The sequence below is a fragment of the Erinaceus europaeus genome, chromosome 11, assembly GCF_950295315.1.
Source record: "Erinaceus europaeus chromosome 11, mEriEur2.1, whole genome shotgun sequence".
Taxonomy (NCBI): domain Eukaryota; kingdom Metazoa; phylum Chordata; class Mammalia; order Eulipotyphla; family Erinaceidae; genus Erinaceus; species Erinaceus europaeus.
The window spans coordinates 25,120,530-25,142,733 of record NC_080172.1 but is presented as its reverse complement, the minus strand read 5'-3'; positions in this window follow the sequence as shown (position 1 = coordinate 25,142,733).

Sequence of the window (22,204 nt, the reverse complement as noted above, 5' to 3'; positions counted from 1 at the left end):
AAAAAAGAAAAAAACAGATTATTCTGTAGCAATCCAGAAAATTTTTTCAAACCTTTCAACTGTGCTAATAAGAAATTTAACAGTGGGGCTTGGGTGGTAGTGCAGAGGGTTAAGCACACATAGTGCAAAGCACAAGGACCAGAGTAAGGATCCACGTTTGAGCTCCCTGAAGGTGGGGTCCCTTCACAGGTGGTGAAGCAGGTCTGCAGGTGTCTGTCTTTCTCTCCTCTTTCTGTCTCCCGATTTCTATCTGTCCTATCCAACAACAACAACAGCAATGACAACAACAATAATAACAACAACAAGGGCAACAAAATGGGAAAAATAGCCTCCAGGAGCAGTGGATTTGTAGTGCATGCACCAAGCCCCAGCAATAACCCTGGATAATAGGTACCCTACCTACATAGTTCATGTACAAGAACATCAATAAAATTAAATAAATAAATAAATATAAATAAAATAAATTGAAGTCAACAAATCATTTTTCAAATTCTCCAAAGATTTTATCAAAATAGCAAAAAAATCCTTTTTAAGCTCCAATCTTCTTCTAGCGTTTGCCCTTCTTCCGTAGCCAGTCAACAGAGTCAGGTTGAGCCTGATGTAAAGTTTCAAGACCTCCTTTGAATCTGAAGAGGTGGCAGTCGTTGACCATGTGGGTCATAGTCTGTCTGTAGCTGCAGGGGCAGTTCGGGTCGTCTCTGGCTCCCCAGCGATGGAACATAGCGGCGCAACGGCCATGGCCTGTTCGATAGCAATTGAGGAGGGCCCAATCATAACGTGCTAGGTCAAAGCCGGGTTGATGCTTGCAGGGGTCTGTGATGAGGTGTTTGTTCTTTACCTCAGCTGACTGCCAACTCTGTTTCCAAGAGTCTGGAACAGAGAAGTTCAGTGTAGGCGTAGGGGACCAGACTGGGTGATGAGACGTCAAGCGTTGGACAATATTTTAAGCTCCAATATTTTAAGTAACTAATATTACCATTTGTAATTTGAAAGTGAAAGAACTAGTTTTAGGGGAAAGTGATACCACTAACTTTCTGACAAAACTAGGATCTTTATCTATATCTGTATCTATATCCACCAAGACTATTGCTGGGACTCATTTCCTACACAACTCCACCATTTTAAAATTGTATTTCTTTCTTTATTTATTTTGGATAGAAACAAAGAAATTGAGAGGGAACGTGGTGGAGTTGGGGGGGGGTAATACTGAGAGGGAAAGAGACAGACCTGCAGACCTGCTTTACTCTTTGTGAGACTGTCCCCTGCACGTGGGAACCAGAGGCTTGAATCTGGGTCCTTGCACACGGTAATATGTGTGCTCAACCAGATGTTCCACCACTCTGGCCATTTTTATAGAGGGCGAGAGGCAGAGAGAGGAGGAGAGAGATAAGAGGAGGCATCTGTACCATTTCTCTGTTACTCATGAATGTGACAAGTTTTATATACAAAAATCAATGTCATTCCTATATGTGAATATTAAAACAGAAAATAGAGAAATACATAAATTAATCTCTATTTTCAACAAAAAACAATTAGGTATATATAAATAAATGTAACAGAAGAGGTGAAAGATCTGTATATTGAAATTTATAAAACACTGTTAAAGGGCACAGAAAAAAATACTATAAAATAGAAGTAAATCCTGTAAAAATAGACTGAAAGAATTAACATCAGTAAGGTGACTATTCTCCCAATAGCTAAACATAGATTTAATGTAATACCTATGAAAATTTCAGCAAATTCAATAAAAACTACCAAAGTTTACTTAGACTCAGAAAACATCCTAATTACCCAAGCAATATGTGTTTAGATCTTGGGATGGCCAACAGGTATATGAAAAAAGGTTCAAAGTCACTGATTTTCAGAGAAATATAAATAAAGCAAACAGTGAGATATATGTCTTTTTTTTTTTTCCCCTCTAGGGTTATTGCTGGGGCTCAGTGAGGGTTTCTACTGATCCACTGCTCCTGGTGACCATTTTACTAGAAAGGACAGAAGGGAAATTGAGAGGGAAAGAGAAAGAGACAGAGAGGGAGAAAGAACCTATAGACCTGCTTTGCCACTTGTAAAGCTTGTGAAACTTCCCACCTGCAGGTGAGGATAAGGAGTCTTGAACTCAGATCCTTGTACTTAGTACTAATGCAAGCTTAACCAGTTCCCCACCACCCAGCCACCAGTTTTTTTGTTTGTTTGTTTGTTTTGTTTTTTTAACTTTCTGTACTAAGAGAGATAATCCAAAACGAAGATAAATACCTAAATACCAGATGATCTCATTTATAGGTAGAACTTACGAAATAAAACATAAACATGGTCAGCTGTAACAAAAAGAAGGAAAGGGGAGGGAGTTAGACGCCTGTTGAGGATTCACTATAGGATAATGGAGGACTTAAGTTGGTGATGGAAGTGGTGTGCAGAAACCTATCACAAGGAGATAGAAAAATGTTCCCACATAATATTTAATGATGTCATTATTTCTCCAATAAAATAATTTTGGGGGAAGATATGTTTTTTTTAAGTACATGTCCTTGAAGTAGTGTCAGGAAACAGGATCAGTAGGAAAATTAATCCAATTATTTTTTCTCCATTATTTCTGGTCTATATTGAACAGTATCTGGTTCCTTCTAATGACCAAATGACCTTGGTGGGCCTTCAGGGACTTATGTTTGATGAAATAAGGCAGGTAGGACAAATACTGTATGGTTTCACTCATATATTCAACATAAAGAAACAAAACAAAAGCAAAACCCTAAGATTCTGAAAATAAGGTGATCATTACTAAAAGGGGAAGGTATACAAGTGGGAGTAAAAAAAATGGGGAGAAGATGATTGGATCATTGTATATAGTAACTAAAGTCATGGGCATAGTATGATATATACATCTGAAAAGGAACGGAGCTATAATCCTAAAACTTACACAATGTAAACCAATCTGTTTCATGAAATCAATTAATGTATCCATTACATTACTTCCTAACTTCTATTGAACACTTAGTGGGGTTACACTTTTTATTTACACACCTTATTCAGTGGCATATGGTTTACAGTACAGTTGCTGAGACATAAGTACAACCCCTTATCACCCTCTGATAGGTATTTAGATGCCTGAAATACACTCACTTCTGCAATGTAGGTCCCCCTCCCCCATCATATATATACTAAGCCTCCAATGCCTCTTCATCTCATCCTTATCCATCCTTCCCCAAAGAGTTCTTTGCTTTGGCTAATGAATCATACCTAGTACAGGTTTCATCTTCTGCTTCTTCTTATTTAAATAATAGAAATTTCCAAGTGTCATGTTGTTTTCCTCTTTAGGATGATATTCACTCATCTCTTTTCTTGAGATTTAACGACAAGTAGGAAAGATAAACTTGTTTAAAGATGAGAGAATACAAATTGGGAAGAACTTAATAAAAACCATTTCTCTTTCACATGGATGGCTTTTCTTTTTTTTTTTTTTATATCTGTATATAGATGTCAATAAATATGTTTTTTAAAAAGAAGAGTAGACCCCAAGTTTGATATTTTTATTTTTATTTATTTTTTATTATCTTTATTTATTTATTGGATAGAGACAGCCAGAAATTGAGAGGGAAGGTGTGATAGAGAGAGCTAGAGAGACATCTGCAGCCATGCTTCACCACTCACAAAGCTTTCCCCTTGCAGATTGGACCTGGGACTTGAACCCAGGTCTTTGTGCATTGTAACATGTGCATTCAACCAGATGTGCCACCACCAAGGCCCAGTAGATCTTTACTTTGTTATTGCAATAATGTGGAAACATTATGTAACCTATTCTTAAATAACATTTCCAAAAGTAAATAAATATGGGAAGTAGAACATAATGACTATGTGACCCACATAATTAATACAAAGCAATACAAGACAAAGGGAAGAACTAATTTAAGAGAAGTATGTCATGTTATCAAAGTGAAATTATTCAGTCTCTTTTCACACTATGCATGGGTTGTTATTCCTTTGATTGTAAAATGTTTGTATTTTTAAAGTTTTTACTTCAGTAATAGGCAACTCAAAAATGAAAACTGGTCTCAAGTGACTAACAAATTTGTATCTTAAAATCCTTGAGCTCTCAAGTGTGAGTCCACTGTCTCTTGTTTGTTTTATACATAATTTGCACATAGAAAAATGAATAATTATTTTCTTAGATTCTTCATAGGTTCAACTTTAGTTGACAGGGCCTAAGACTTTTCAGATGTGATAAAAAAAACCCACATACTCACCAAAAATGTGGGAGAATGATAAATGTAACATAGAATTCAGCAGAGGTAATAATCCCCTTGAACTGTACTTAAAATAGACCTACTAGCTTTTTACAAAGGGGGACCCCAAGTCTCATCTGCTATATTCTTATCTCTAGGTTTCTTATACTTAAACATTTTTTTCTGCTTTATATTTTAACTTTTTTTCAGCCACCGAGTTATACATGCTACCATGAAGCCAACCTACCTTCCCTGGAGAGAAGACCTCACCAATATACCCTGGAGCCACTCCTCTCCAGAGCCCTGCCCACTAGGGAAAGATAAACAGGCTGGAGGTATGGATTGACCTCCCAATCCCCATGTCCAACAGAGAAGCAATTCCAGAAGCCAGACCTATCACCTTCTACTCCCCACAGGTTCATACTCCCAGAGGGATACAGATAGGAAAACTTCCAATGGGGGGGGGGGGAGGTTACAGAGTTCTGGTGGTGGGTACTGTGTGGACTTGAACACCTCTTATCCTACAGTCTTGTTGATCATTATTAAATCCATAAAAAAATTATGTAAAACTCCAGGAAGGATAATGACACTAGTCTTCTTAGAGTAATAGAGGCATGATTAGTAAGAAGTGGTATGGTATAAAAAAGTATCCTACTTTAAGTGACAAATCCCCAAAATAACAACAAAAAAGAAAGTTTTTGGTTCTTTAAATATTTTGAATTCTCTCTTTCCATATATTATAGCTACTTTTTACTTTTTTTTTCTACTTATTGTTGAATAGGTCCTTGTAAGCTAATCAGGACTGATTTTGTAGTCACATGGCCTCTGGTTACAATGTTCCCATGACTGGCTTAATCTTCTATTCCTGCTACCTTTAAATTCTTCTTAAATAAAGTATAAAATACATTTTTAATATTGCATGCATCCCACAACTTATGTAGCTGGTCTTATAACTGATTCTAGATAATTGATTAGTTGTTATTGGGAATGATATGCATGACTTCTGGGTCAGTGCACTGACAGGACAAAATCATTTCCAGTTTTCTTCCCTTGCAGAAAATGATCTAGGCAGAAGAGAAAAAACAAGTAGAATCTGAACTGGAGTTGGTGTATTGCACCAAAGTAAAAGACTCAGGGGTTAGGGGTGGGTGGGGGGAGAGTACAGGTCCAAAAAGGATGACAGAGGACCTAGTAGGGGTTGTATTATTATGTGGAAAACTGAGAAATGTTATGTACAAACTATTGTATTTACTGTCTACTGTAAAACATTAATCCCCCAATAAAGAAATTTTTTAAAAAAAGAAATAAAAATTAAAAAAAATAAAGAAAATGATCTAGATTATTCTATTGGTCTGTGACTGAGTTTAGGAAAGGTGCAAACAGAAAAAATGGATTTCTTTCTATAAAAAAAAAACGTGGCTTGCAGTTGAGTGAAAATATTGCCATAATCCTTACATTTTCTGGATATTTCCCTTACACAAAATGGAAATTTGTTTTCCCATTCCTGAAGTTTAGACTTTCGTGTACATTTTTGTTTAATTATTACATATTTTGATAGTACTTTCTTTTCTTTCTTCTCCTTTCAAAAATTAACTAACTTTTCTTATTATCTTTATTTATTTATTAGATGGAGATAGCCAGGAATTGAGAAGAAATGCAAAGTAGAGAGGGAGAATGCCCTATGCAGCCCTGCTTCACCACTATGAAGCTTTCCCCCTGCACATGGGGATCAGGGGCTTGGACCTTGGTCTTCCTGCACTGTAACATGTGAGCTCAACCAGGTGTGTCACAACTTAGCCCCAAATTAATCATTTTTTTAACTCCCAAGACTGCTCACACTTTATAGCCTGCTTGATTTGTTACCAGCAGATTCATTTTCCATTGAGGTGAATTATCTCCTGCTCTTCTACATAATTTGATATTTCTAAGAAACACTGTATTTACTTATATTTGGTCATTGTAACTGAACTACACAATTCATTACTGAAATCAGACCTACTACAGCAAAATCTTTAAACAGGTCTAGAGAAACTTGGACTGCTCATTTATTTCAAAACTGCTTAGAAACATTGTAATGATAGTTATAGGTTATAGCAAGGAGGAATTTTAATATTCAATTTCACTGTATTTCCAGGCTATAGTTAAAAGAAAAAATAGTAGCTCAAGTAAGTCTAGATTGCTCTGATAATTGAAAAGGAGAAAACCTGTTACTTTATTTGTTCCTTCAACAGTTTTGTAAAAACAGACAATCCATAATGATGTTAGCCACAGGAGGTCATGGTGAAAGACAGCCCACTGGTATTTTGATTACCACAATAAGTTTGTATAGGCTTCACTGATATATGGTTACTATTGCCTATTCACTCAAATTTCACTGAACTCCAGTTTGAAAGTTTATAGAACAGTTGTATCATTACAAGTAACACAAACAGCCATAAAACCCTGAGGAAAGCATAAAGAGTGGATTAGTTTATTTAAATGCAATAGTCTAGTATTAATTAGTGAAATGAATAATTTTAACTGTGAAAGCCTGGGGTTTTCTGCCACTTGCACAGAGGATTATGACTATGCAAAAGAATATGCAAAAATTTATGCATTCAATGTTACACTAGTCTTCAGTAACTGTCCATTTCAAAGACTGAGGTAAACAACTATATCTCTCACCAAAGCCATCCAATTGTAGATATTCATCTTGGAAATGACCGAGTTCAGAGGCATGAGAGCTATTACTCTTCTCAGTAAGGAACCATCTGTCAGTTTCAATGAAATCAAATTTGTTGTCAAACATTCATGTTGAACATAAGGTTAATATCATTATTACTAATTTGATAAGTATTATTGAAAAAGATAATTTGTGCATGATGACAGAAAGGAACTGAGCTGGAGTGAGAGTATTTGCAGGCACCTATAATGGTAGAATAAGAAATTTTACCCATGTGTCAATAACTGTACCCCAACAAACTGATAAAAACTATACTTGAACTTTTCTATATAAAATTTCTATTTTCCTATAAACTCATGCTATCCAACTGGTCTAATAATCATTTTTCAGAAGAGAAAAACAGATTAAAAGAAAGAATAAAATTATGGTACCACAATTAATATTTCATAATAATTGTTTTCAATGAATATATTTAAATCACCCATTAAAATGACTAAGTATTTCCTTGAATAATAGGCACTAATAGGATGACAATGGAACTTTATGTATGGCATCACCTACAGAAAATAATATGAAAAGGTAAATTTTGGCTATGTTTGCCTCAACCTGAAAGTATAATAATCTGAAAAGTCAGTCATATTTTATTTTTTGGTGTCTGAGAGAATGTAGTCCTTAGACATTTACTGTTTCCTTCTTTTCCTCCTCCCTCCCTCCTTTCTTCCCTCCCTTCTTTCCTTCCTTCATTCTCTCCTTCCTTCCTTCCTCCCTCTCCCCCACCTTTCTTTCTTACCTCCAGGATTATCACTGATACTTGGTGTTGGCACTAAGAATCCACTGCTCCTGGCAGCCATTTTTTGAGAGGAGAGGGAGATGTAGAGAAGGAGAGAGAAATACAAACATCTGCAGATTTGATTCGCTGCCTGTGAAGCATCTGCTGCTGGTGGGGAGCTAGGGGCTCAAACCCAGATCTTTGCATGAGTCCTTGACTCAGTACTTTGTGTGCTTAGTCAAGTGCATCACCTCCTGGCCCCTTCTTTTTTAACATTTACTTTTTAAAACATATTTTAAAAGCATATTTAAATTTGTTTTATTAGGACAGAGAGAAAATGAGAGAGGAGGGGGAGATAGAGATACACCCACAGCACTGCTTCACTAGTTATAACCACCCTTTTCTGCCAAAATTAGGGGATTAACTCACAACTCTTGTGCATAGGATGCACAGGGTGCGCCACTGACCAGTCCCTCAACACTGTTGAATCTTATGGATAAACCACAAATACAAAGTCCTAATGACCATTTTCCCAAATCACTTCTCAGTATTGTCTGCAGTGAGCAACTTTGAAGAATAAGGTATTTTTTTCCTCATCAGGACAAGGAGCAAGTTGCCTTTTTTTTTTTTTTTTTTCTGTATTGCAGCTCACTGATCACACAAGTCCCTCTGTGTTTCTTTTTGACAAAGGAAATATCAAATATGCTGATTCACACATGGCTTGTTGTGTCCTGAATAACATAGAGTTCATTTTTATTTCAGGAATCATCTCTTCTTCATTTTCACAAAAGAATAATGCACTAATTGTCCCTAGAGAATCTTAATTTTGTCAACACAGTAAGACAAATGATACAAAGTACAGTTGTACCTGAATCAATATCAGGTGTGCGTTCAGACCACCTAGCAATCCTGTAAAGCAGTTAACCTTGTACTAACCATATGTATACTCCATGCATACCAGATTTATTTCTCTTTTAGGCAATTCATGAATACATCCAGTTCTATGTAAACTGTTTCCACTAATTTTGTATTATGGCATTGTCCTGTAATAAGAGTATTTACCTGGGTGTGCCACTACTTGGACCTTATTTCTTCTTTATAAAGATGTTAATGGGTTTAGATCTTTGAATAGAAGAACTTATTTATTATTATATGTATCTCTATTGGAACTATCTATTAGATACAGTTTGGCAAAAGTGCTGAATATGGGCCTGAGACCACATCAAATCGTTGGGGTTTACGGTCAACAATATTTATACCTCTTTCCCATATTAGGGAGCTACTCTCTTCCCTGACCCAGCTTTCTGGTCCTTTTTCCAGCCATGACATCATCTCCCCAAATAATAATTTGGATCCACCTGTATATCAGATTTCAGGCCCAGGAAAATAAAAAACTAGTATAGTCACAGGCCAAAGTAAAAAATCTGGGTTGAGGGTTAAGGTGGATGTTCGGATTCACAGGAAGGGGCTGGAGGGTGGAATAGGATGGGACACAGACTTTTGGTGGTGGGAATGGTGTTTATGTATACTCCTATTAATTTGAAAACATATAAATCACGATTTGATTAATGGGAGAGGGTAAATTGAATGTCTCAAATTTTTTAAAGCACAGACTGAGTCTTTTAAATACATAGGCTGAGCAAAAGCCTAGACCAGGGTGAACAGAAGCAACTGGTGGCACAGTTCTATACAAATAATGTCAAAAGACATAAATTATGGTGATGTTGTGTATGACACAGCAAATCCTAACAAAGGGATACTTCAAAGTTAACCCAATTTTCAAATAACATTATTATAGTAATAATTATCTATTGTCCTCTTAAACTCTAAGACAGCAGGAACCTCCTGCTTCCTCTATGGAGCCTATATTTCCCCCAGTCCTGGAACCTCTAGAGTGGGACTCACTTTCCTGCATGCTTCTCCAATTCATACCAAATGATATTGCATCTGCTTATCCCAACCTCATCAATGCAAGGAGTACCACCTCAGCATGCTTCACTTCAGACTGTGTCCAGAGATGTCAGGCCTGGAATGTCAACCCTTCACCCTCATTATTTGGATGAGACCTTTCCTTTCATAGGAGTCTCTAATTCCATTCCAGGAGGTTCACTTCCTAAGAAAGTCCCAAAACCTAGATGTAGACCAGGTCCTGTGAGATAGAGCGTACATGGATCCATAAATTAGGGCAAAATATAAACTTGAAAGCAAAAGTACACAATAGTCTGCAGTGAGTCAGTATAAAGTTCCTAATGAAATCATGTCTACTTAGACTTAGAAACTGGAATATAATATAGACATAGGGCTACTGCTTTACAATTAATGATTTTATTCAAATTATTAAAAAATTAATACCCACACTCTTATACTATATAACACAGTCACAAAGAATAATACACTATTCTGTATTTTTACAACTGTAAAGAGAGAGGAAATGGGCAGTATGCCATTTTATATAACTAGAAGACTCAGTAATTTTTATAATAATAAAAGTTCACATATAAAGAACAAAATTACCCATAATTGTAAAAGATATGTAGAATACACGGAAATCTGCTAGGATAAGTGCTTCTTCCTCTTAATGAGCTGAAGCAGATTCTGTGTATGTGCAATTGAAGACACTCCTATAAGGACAGTAAATGGTTATTAAAACTGAACAAGTCAGAAAACTCAAAGTCTTGAATAATGTTATGTGCTTAATAAATCTTCATGCATATAGTTATTCTTCCTCACACCATTAGAGGATTTCACTGCACTAACGTTCAAAATTGTTATTCATATTTTAAGGGAGAATATATCTATTCAGTGTGAATTCAAATTCCCATATGTCAAAAACTTGAATTTTGGATATATGATAATAAAGTATTGTTTTTATTCATTCAATAAGATTAACTTAAACTTTAAAATACAAAATCTTGTGAAGATAAAAAGTATAAAATGTTAATGGCACAAGAAAAATGTGTCAAACAGTATTTCAAAGCAAGTAAAGATTCTGAGAAAGTGTTCAAGCTCAGAAACTAACATCATCATCATTATTTTAATTTTTTTTAAACTATCTTTATTTATTGGATAGAGACAGCCAGAAATTGAGAGGAAGGGGAAAATAGGGAGAGAGACAGAGAGATACCTGTAGTACCGCTACACCGCCTGTGAAGTTTTCCTCCTGCAGGTGGGGACTAGGGGCTTGAACCTGGGTCCTTGAGCATTGTAACAGCGCTCAACCAGGTGTGCCACCACCCATCCCCCTAACATTATTCTTTACTTTAGCTCTAGCATAGATTTTCAGGTTATAAAAGAAACATGATAATTAGTCTAAAAACAGTTAAAACCACTTAACAAAACCATGTTTTAGCAGATAACAACACTGGATCACTAATCAATTTCCTGTAGTGCTTATTATTTGTCTAACAAAAAGAGGTCTGGGAATACATAGATATCAAATACACTAATGTCAGAGGAGATGATACAATATATAAACAAGAAGTTGGAGGGGTCAAGTGGTCGTGTGCCTGGGTAATAGCTCACATCACAGTTAACAAGGACCCAGGTTCAAGTCCTTGGTCCCCATGGGCAGGGGGAAAGTGATGAAGCAGGGCGGCAGGTGTCTCTCTCTGTCTTTCTCTTTCTATCTCTTCTCCCCTCAATTTCTGTCTGTCTCTACTCAATAACAAATAAATTAAAAAATTTAAAAAATAAACAAGAAGTTGGCCATCACAACAGTGATAAAATAAGATTTTAAAATTCGTGTTTGTCTTTTTCTTAGTACAGATTCTTAGCACTACTATGAAAAGTATTGCCTATATCCTACTAATTATGTATAAAAAGATAAAATGTCAAATATAATTTAGTCTAGAAAGTTTTATTTTTAACACTAAAGTTTTTTTTTTCCGTATATATGATCAGATGAAAGCTTTTAGGGGAATTTTCTAAATCTGAGAAATGCATTATTTTGTTGTGAGCTCATTCAATTAAACCTGAAAATCTAATAAAAAAATCTCTGAAGAATAGACATTCTAAGTTACCAATGCTTAGCAGAATGTCTCACAATGAGCACCCAGTAGTCATAGATCAGTCTTCATATGATAATTCTGATTACTGTTGTTATTGCTATAACCTCAGGTAATGCATCCTGTCTTCTAACCTTCTCAGCAAAGGGCAAATGCAGACATTTCCTTTGGTAAACAGTTCTATGGAAAGAAATAGAACTACAAGATGATTAGCAAATGGTATTTTTGGTACTCAAAAAAACAAATGAACAAAAAACACTAATTCAACTCCTATGACTACTAATAGTGATTGTATCAAGTATTTGTAAGAAATATATTTTAAAAAAATATTTATTTATTTTCCCTTTTTGTTGTCCTTGTTTTTTGTTGTTGTTGTTGTTATTGATTTCATCGTTGTTAGATAGGACAGAGAAAAATGGAGAGAGAAGGGGGAAGACAGAGAGGGGGAGAGAAAGGGGGAAAGAGGGGGAGAGAAAGACCTGCTTCACCGCTTGTGAAGTGACTCCCCTGCAGGTGGGGAGCCGGGGGCCTCAAACTGGGATCCTTACACCAGTCCTTGCTCTTCACACCACATGCACTTAATCTGCTGCACTACCGCTCAAATGCCAGAAATGGAATTTTTTTCCTGTAAAGTTTGAGTTTTTTTTTTTTTTTTTTACTGAGGGTTTTTTTATTTTTTTATTTTTATTTTTTATTTTTTTTTATTTAAGAAAGGATTAATCAACAAAACCATACGGTAGTAGGGGTACAACTCCACACAATTCCCACCACCCAATCTCCATATCCTACACCCTCCCCTGATAGCTTTCTCATTCTCTATCCCTCTGGGAGCATGGACCCAGGGTCATTGAGGGTTGCAGAAGGCGGAAGGTCTGGCTTCTGTAATTGCTTCCCCGCTGAACATGGGCATTGACTGGTCGGTCCATACTCCCAGTCTGCCTCTCTCTTTTCCTAGTAGGGTGGGTGTCTGGGGAAGCTGAGCTCCAGTACACATTGGTGGGGTCTTCAGTCCAGGGAAGCCTGGCCAGCATCCTGGTGGCATCTGGAACCTGGTGACTGAAAAGAGACTTAACATACGAAGCCAAACAAATTGTTGAGCAATCATGGGCCCAAAGCTTGGAATAGTGGAGAGGAAGTGTTAGGGAGGTACTCATTGCAAACTCTAGTGTACTTCTGCTTTCAGGTATATATTTTGCAGTAGTTTACAGATATGTGTGAACATATGCTCTCTCTCACAGAAACTGGTGTATATCTAGGTTTTGGGACTTTGTTAGAAAGTGAACCACCTGAGATGGAATTAGAGTATACTATGAAAGGAAAGGTCTCACCGAGTAATGAAGCTGAAAGGTTGTCATTCCACACGTGACGTCTCTGGACAAAGTCTGAGGTAAAGCATGTTGAGGTGGCAATCATTGCGTTGGTTAGGTTGTGATCGGCGGATGCAATAATATTTGATATGGATTGGGAGAGGCATACGGGAAAGTGGGCCCTATCCAAGGATTCCAGGACTGGGGGAAGTAGGGGTTCTATAGTGGAGATGTGAGGTTCCTGCTGTCTTAGGGTTCAAAAAGACAATCAATAGTTAATGTTATCATCACATTATTTGGTAATTGGGTTAACTTTGAAAAGTCCTTTTGTTATGGTTTGCTGTACAGTACCCAGTATCTTGTATATAGCTGTGCTATTGGATGCTTCTGATCTACTTGGTCTAGGCTTTTGAGAGAGTCCGCATTTCAAATACACAGCCTATATATTAAAAAGATTAAGTTTGTGTTTTGAAAAACTTTGAGACATACAATTGATTTTCCCCCTCTCATATTAATTAACTAGTGATTTATATGTCTACATTTTACTAGGAGTGTACATAAACACTATTCCCACTACCAAAAGACTGTGACCCATCCCTCCCACCCACTCCCACCCCCCAACTGGCCCAGGAAGCTGCATGTCTACCCCTCACCACAGGGCTTTTACTTTGGTGCCCTACTTACAATTTGATCAGGTCCTGCTTTTAGTTTCCCTTTCAGATCTTCTTACTCAACTTCTGTTGATGAGTGGAATCATCCCATACTCATCTTTATCTTTCTGACTTAGCTCACTTAACATAATTCCTTCTAGCTCTGTCCAAGATGGGTCAGAGAAGGTGGGTTCATTGTTCTTGATAGCCGCATAGTATTCCATTGTGTATATATACCACAGCTTTCTCAGCCACTCATCTGTTGTTGGGCACCTGGGTTGCTTCCAGGTTTTAGCTATGATGAATTGTGCTGCTATGAACATAGGAGTACACACACTTTTTGGTTGGTGTTATGGAGTCCTTGGGGTATAAGCCCAGGAGAGGAATTACTGGATCATATGGAAGGTCCATGTCTAGCCTTCTGAGAGTTTTCCAGACTGCTCTCCACAGAGGCTTTACCAATTTACATTCCCACCAGCAATGTAAAAGGGTTCCTCTGTCCCCACAGCCTCTCCAGCATTTGTTGCTGCTGTCCTTTTTGATGTATGCCATTCTTACAGGAGTGAGGTAGTATCTTAGTATTGTCTTAATTTGCATTTCTCTGACAATCAGTGACCTAGAGCAGTTTTTCACATGTTTGTTAGCCTTTTTGATCTCCTCTGTGGTGAATGTTTTGTTCATAACCTCTGCCCATTTTTGGATGGGGTCATTTGCTTTTTGGTGCTAAGTTTGCTGAGCTCTTTATATATTTTGGTGATTAGTTTCTTGTCTGATGTATGGCATGTGAAGATCTTCTCCCATTCTGTGAGGGGTCTCTTTGTTTGTTTAATAATTTCTTTGGATGTACAGAAGCTTTTCAATTTGATGTAGTCCCATTGGTTTGTTTCTGCTTTAGTCTTCCTTGCAATTGGGTTTGATTCATCAAAGATGTCCTTGAGGTGTAGGTGGGAAACTGTTTTACCAATATGTTCCTCTAAATATTTGATTGTTTCTGGTCTGACATCTAGGTCTTTGTTCCATTTGGAGTTGATTTTTGTTTCTGGTGAGATAAAGTGGTTTAATTTCATTCTTCTGCATGTTACAACCCAGTTTTCCCAGCACCATTTATTGAAGAGAGCCTCCTTTTTACATTTATTCCTTTGGGCCCCCTTGTCAAAGATTAGATGCCCATAGGTGTTGGGATTTATTTCTGGGTTTTCAATTCTGTTCCACTGGTCTGTGTGCCTATTTTTGTTCCAGTACCATGCTGTTTTGATGATGATGGCTTTCTAATATAGTTTAAGGTCTGGGAGTGTGATGCCTCCATTTCTGTTTCTTTTCCTCAAGATGGTTTTGGCAATTCTAGGTGTTTTCAGGTTCCAGATAAATGATTGTAGTGTTTGTTCTATTCTCTTAAAGAAGCTTGTTGGAACTTTGATGGGTATTGCATTAAATTTGTATATGGCTCTGGGGAGAATATTCATTTTGATGATATTTATTCTTCCAATCCATGAACATGAGATATCTTTCCATTTCTTGGTATCAGTTTCTATTTCCATGAGTAGCGACTCATAGTTTTCAGTATAGAAGTCTTTCACTCCTTTGGTCAACTGTATTCCTAGGTATTTGATTGATTTTGCTGAAACAGTAAATGGGAGTGATTTCTGTATGTCTTCTTCTTCAGATTTAGTGTTTGCATAAAGAAATGCCACTGATTTTTGTACATTGATTTTGTAGCCTGATACCTTGCTATATTGCCTAATAACTTCCAGTAATTTTCTGCTGGATTCTTTAGGTTTTTCTATGTATACTATCATATCATCTGCAAATAGTGAGAGCTTGACTTCTTCCCTTCCAATCTGTATTCCTTTGATTTCTTTCTCTTGCCTGATTTCTATGGCAAGAACTTCCAATACTATGTTGAAGATTAATGGTGACATTGGACAGCCCTGTCTAGTCCCCGATCTGAGGGGGAATGCTTTCAGCTTCTGTCCATTGAGTATACTGTAGGTTTGCTATATATAGACTCCATTATTTTGAGGAATTTCCCTTCTATTCCCATTTTTTGTAGAGCTTTGAGCATGAATGGGTGTTGGATTTTGTATCTATTGAGATAATCATGTGTTTTTTGGCTTTGCTTCTATTGATGTGGTGAATGACATTAATTGACTTATGCATGTTGAACCAGCCTTGCATTCCTGGGATGAATCCCACTTGGTCGTGATGAACAATCTTTTTGATATGTTGCTGTATCCGGTTGGCCAAGATCTTGTTTAATATTTTGGCATCTATGTTCATCAGAGATATTGGGCTGTAGTTTTCCTTTTTTGTTCTGTCCCTATCAGCTTTTGGTATCTGGGTGATGTTGGCTTCATAGAAGGTGGAAGGTAGTATTCTGTTTCTTCAATCTTATGGAAAAGCTTAAGAAGTATGGGTACTAACTGTTTCCTGAAAGTTTTGTAGAATTCATTTGTGAAGCCATCTGGTCCAGGACTTTTGTTGTTGGGGAGATTTTTAATAATGGTTTCAATTTCTTTGTCTGTGATTGGTGCATTTAGATTTTGTAGTTCTTCTTGGTTCAGTTTTGGAAGGGCATATGCTTCTAGGAATTGTTCCATTTCTTCCCGATTCCCTAGCTTGGTGGCGTATAGTTCTTTATAGAAGTTTCGCAGGATTCTCTGGATTTCTGTGGTGTCAGTCGTGATATCTCCTATATCGTTTACAATTCTATTAATTTGAGTCTTTTCTCTTTTTTTTAAATATTTATTTTATTTATTCCCTTTTGTTGCCCTTGTTGTTTTATTGTTGTAGTTATTATTGTTGTTGTCATTGTTGGATAGGACAGAGAGAAATGTAGAGAGGAGGGGAAGACAGAGAGGAGGAGAGAAAGATAGACACCTACAGACCTGCTTCACCGCCTGTGAAGCGACTCCCCTGCAGGTGGGGAGCCGGGGTTCGAATCGGGATCCTTATGCCGGTCCTTGTGCTTTGCGCCACCTGCACTTAACCCGCTGCGCTACAGGCTGACTCCCCGTCTTCTCTCTTTTTTGTTTGGTGAGTCTGGCTAGGGGTTTGTCAATTTTGTTTAATCTTTCAAAGAACCAACATTTGGCTTCATTGATCTTTTGTATGGTTCTTTTATTTTCAATGTTGTTTGTTTCTGCTCTAACTTTAGTGATTTCTGTCCTTCTGGTTGTTTTAGGGTTCCTTTGTTCCTCTTCCTCTAAGTCCTTGAGGTGTGCAGTAAGGTCGTTCATTTGAGCTTCTTCTTGGTGTTTAATATGTGATTGTATGGCTATAAGTTTCCCTCTCAGTACTGCTTTAGCTGTGTCCCAAATATTTTGATATATTCTGTCTTCATTTTCATTTGTTTCCAGGAACATTTGAATTTCCTGCTTGAGTGAGTCTCTGACCCAGTGGTTCTTAGGGAGTATGTTGTTTAGTTTCCAAATTCTGTGACTTTTAAGAATTTTCTGTTTGTTGTTAAACTGAGGGGGGTTTTAATTGTCTACAGTATAGTCTACAACACAGAGCAAAGTTGTTCATCTCCTCTTGATAGGTTTCTAGGAGACACAACAAGATCCCAATACTCCTTTATCTTGTCCCTTTTCCTTCTTCTCTGAAGTCCTATGTTTTTATGTAACACACCACACCTACTTTACAGTTTGTAATAGCCCAAACTTGGAAGCAACACAGACACCCAGTGACAGATGAGTGGCTAAGAAATTATGGTAAATTTACACAATGGAATAGTATGTTGCTACAAAAAATGAAGGGCCCATTTGATTATACTGATCAGAACTGGAAGCTGTTTTGTTGAGTGAGACAAGCCAGAAAGAGAAAGGCTTATAGGCAGAACTTAAGAATAGAGAACATAGTTGGAAAAGGGTATAGAAAGCTGGATCAGAGAAGAGAGTAGCTCCCAAATATAAGGAAAGTATATAAATTTTATATTTTATTGAGCTCTTAGGTAATTGTTGTTGTTTTTCCTAGTTGACTGGGAAGGGTGAAATGTGACTGCTGCTACTCCACAGCCATACCTCCAGAAATCCCTTGGATACATCATTTTTTAGCTCAGAACTGAATCAGACATTCAAGTCATCCACTTGAGTACTGACCCACATTCAGTGACAGAAGAAACTGTGGTTTGTTTCAGAAACTAGATATAACTGATTACTTGATTTAGAATGAAATTAGCATGCAAGACCTTAGAGAAAAACTTATTAGTAAATAAAGTAATATGGCTTATGAAGAAAAGAGAGTTTTAGACATAAAACCCCACACTGAAAGAAAGAATACTTAGTGAGTTTACAGAAAAACTGGGCCATGGTTGCAATGATGTCATCAAGATTACAGGTACATTTGACCCCATTAGCTGCAATGTTTGAAGACCAATCTTTGACATATGGCTGTGTTTTGCTTATTGTTTGAGTACTTGACTACCTTGTGTAATCAGATTGCTATTTGAATAAAACAAGACAATGTCAAAATAGAAAAAGAAAAAGAAAGAAAGGGTTGTGGTAGTTTTTGACAGTTTTCTGTGTCAAATTATCAAGAATTTTGCCTGCAAGCCACAGCTTCTTTCTTTAGATGAGTTGAATCTGGGTCAGCCATAGTTTTTACATAAACATGAATAAATCATTGTCAGTTTTTAGCATTTATTATCTATGATTGACTGAAGCAACATTTTGAGAACATTCTTCAGGGGAATATCATTGAGAACTCTTTCTTCTCCAGATCATTTTATGACTCACATTCCTTTGAGGACACAGAAACAGTTGATTTAAATTTGTTATCAATGTTATGATGATTTAACAGGTTTAACATGAGTGAAAAGAATGAAATATGCAGTAGCTATAACAAGGAAATTTAAGGCTCAGTGTTTGCCCAATAGATTATTTCATTAAAAAAAAAAAAGAAAGAAAGAAAGAAAGAAAGAAAGAAAGAAGAAAGAAAGAAATGAAGAATTACTGATGCAATTTGCAAATAAATGGCTTAGTATTCTGGCAGCTCTGTAAGCAGACTTGAGTAGTTTGGGTGAAACCATGAACAGAAGCTTCTACAAACAAACACTGTAGGCTTAGGGAGGTATCCTAGTGATTATGTAAAAGGCTTTCATGCCTAGGTCTCCAAGATGCCATGATCCCAGATTGAATCTTCATATCATCATAAACCAGAGAGAGAGAGAGAGAGAGAGAGAAGGAGAGAAGACTTCCGGGAAGTGTATCCATGGAATAACTGGGACCAAAGCACCTCTCCTCCCAAAACAAATACATACGAGACCCAACTGAAGTGATAATCTACAGCTGAAAGTTCTGCAGCCTCAGGTGGGTGCCAGCATGCAGTTGGAGTGAAATGGGGCTCAGATGCGGGTTGGAACAGCAAAGTCAGATCAGAGCTCTGGGCAGCATGGGCGCTGAGCATTGCCATTTTGGTGATTTCACTTGAAACCCAGCAAGCAAGTAACATTGTTCCTAGTGCCAGAAGACAGGAGATTAAAACCTCTCAGTCTTTGATTGGGGGGGGGGGAGGGTTTAGCCTTCTGAATTCAAGGCAAGGATATAACATAAAACAGGGCATTTGTGACCACAAGACAGCCCAAAGCAACCCACCCCCCAGTCCCACACACCACAGATCATAAAAACAAGAGACATCTAGCGATCACAACAGCACCACCTACTGGCCATCAATAACCAGCACAAGAAAAAATGTGCAGGCAGAGAAACAGAACTAAACAGCCAACTATGCTGTATCAGCCAGACAGAAATGAAACAGGAAATCCAAGGAATTACAGATTTAGAAAGACTCAGAGACAGACTACACAGAGCTCATTATGGGGACTCTCTAAGAAATTAAACAAGAATTAAAAGAGCATGGAGTTACTACTATGGAATTAAAACAAAATGAGAGAGGAATTTATAAGAGAGATCACTAAGAATCTTCAAATCTTGAAATAAGAACTTCAGTCAGAACTCCAGAGAGTAAAAGACACCCTAAATGAAATCCATGCCCAAGTAGAAGGCTTAGGAAGTAGATCCACACATTCAGGAGGAATAATATCCAATCTAGAAAATATGGCCGACACACTCTTTCAATCCAAAGATGAGAGAGAGGAATTGTTTAGAAAAACTGAAGCAACTCTGTGAAATTGCAGACTCCATCAAATGATCGAATATAAGAGTGACAGGCACATCTGAAGAGAAGAATAAGGCCAAAGACCCAGAGTCCATTTTTCAGAGCAATTTTAACTGAGAACATCCCTCAGAACTTTCTTAGGAAACCATCAGAACATTGTCGTCCAAGAGGCAGAAGGATCACCCAGGTTTATAAATATAAAAAGACTAATGTTAAGGCACATTATTGTAAAACTATCAAAAGTCAACGTTAAGGAAAAAAATTGCTGGCTGCTAGGGAAAGGAAAAAAGTTACAAAGACAGAGCTATAAGACTTTCATCAGATTTCTCTTTACAAACTCTAGAGGCAAGGAGAGAGTAGAAAAGTTCTAAAGGAGAGGGGACTCCAGCCACAAATACTGTATCCTGCAAAATTATCCTTCAAATAAAGAAGAAATAAAGGTCTTCTCAAATATTCAAGAACTAAAAGGAATTAGCCACAATCAAGCCCACCTTACAAGAACTATTGAACCAAGTCCCTCAAGAAAGGAGGAAGCAAAGGAATACATGTTCCAAGCACCAAGTTGCAATGCTACCATGATGTCAACCTGACTCGCCCAGACAGATGACCTCACCAACGTATCCTGGAACCCCACCTCTCCAGTGCCCTGCCCCAGTAGGGAAAGATAGGGACAGGCTGGGAGTATGAATCAACCTGTCAATGCCCATGTCCACTGGAGAACAATTACAGAAACCAGACTTCCCACCTTTTGCGCCCCATAATGACCCTGGGTCCATGCTCCCAGAGAGATAAAGAATAGGAAAGCTTCCAATGGAGGGGATTGGATGTGGAACCCTGGTGGTGGGAAATGTGTAGAATTTCACCCCTCTTATTCTACTGTTTTGTTTATATTTTCTATATTACAAATAAATTAAATTTAAAAATTTTAAAAAAATAATAGAGAGAGGAAAGCCAGGAATTCTGCTGAATAGTGAGCATTCATAAGAACTACATCTGCATTTTGCAGCAATTTTTGTACCTAAAATGATTATTAAGTGATAAATTTTAAAACTTCTTTTGGTTTATAAAGGTAATAACAAAACAAAGTGTTTTGTATGGCAAACTATTAAGTGAATCATGGGGAGTAGCGTTGACTCACCCCATTAAATACACGTAGTAGGGAGTCCGGCTGTAGCGCAGCGGGTTAAGCGCAGGTGGCGCTAAGCACAAGGACCTGCATAAGGATCCTGGTTCAAGCCCTAGCTCCCCACCTGCAGGGGTGTCGCTTCACAAGCGGTGAAACAGGTCTGCAGGTAGACATCTTTCTCTCCCTCTCTCTGTCTTCCCCCTCCCCTCTCCATTTCTCTCTGTCCTATCCAACAACAATGACAACAATAATAACTACAACAATAAAACAACAAGGGCAACAAAAGGGAATAAATAAATAAAAATAAATATTAAAAAAAAAATTAAAAAAAAAAATAAATAAATAAATAAATACACGTAGTAATAAGTTAGCTTGTCTGGAGGTTCTAGCAGGGGAGCGCAGCTACTTGTATACCCTCCACTGAAGACCAGTCTGTCTCTATTTGGGGAAGGCTGTCCTCTTTGACCAAAGATACAGCTTCAGGAGGGACGCACATGGAGTGGTGAGAGAGGAAGGAGACACCCGCCTAGCCAGCCAGATCAGTCAACCCTGGTGATCAATGGGGTGACAGATGTCGCAGCCAGATTGCCCTCACAACCAGTAATAAGTGAAATCAGTGACAATCAATGACTTGTTAGCATGAATTTACTAAGTTAGTGGAAAGAAAAACTCATACTGATAAACGAGGCACCGGAAACAGTACTGGACAAGTATTTATGACTGAATCCTCACTGAGGGTCTACAGATCAAGAACTATGGAGACTTTTTTTCTTTTTTTTAATTATCTTTGTTTATTGGATAGAGACAGTCAGAAATCAAGAAGGAAGTAGATGACAGAGAAGGTGAGAGACAGAGAGACACCTGCGGCCCTGCTTCACCACCCACAAAATTTTCCTTCTGCAGGTGGGGACTGGGCCTCAAACTTAGATCCTTGGGCACTGTAACATATATGCTCAACCAGATGCGCCACCACTCAAATCTGACTTTTTATTTTTTTGAGTCTAAGAGTAAAAGAGATTTGGATTCATAGTAGAGGACAAAAATATACATAGGTCTATGAAGAACTCCAGAATGTGAAAAAAAATAGTATGAATGTGTTGCCTACTGAATAGAGGAATGAGTGAAATTAAATAGGAGGTAAGAGAAACAAGTTCTGAAAATTAACAATACTTTGCAATACAGAGGTATTGAGGATCTAGAAGAGGAAGCTGAAAATTTCCCCCTCTCTCTCTGTCTCTCTCTCACACACACAGTAAATAAATAAATAACTCTTAAATATGAAATATTTAAACTCAAAATTTAATAAATGAAATTTAATTTTCAGATTGCAATTTTAGGGATTAATTGACATTAAG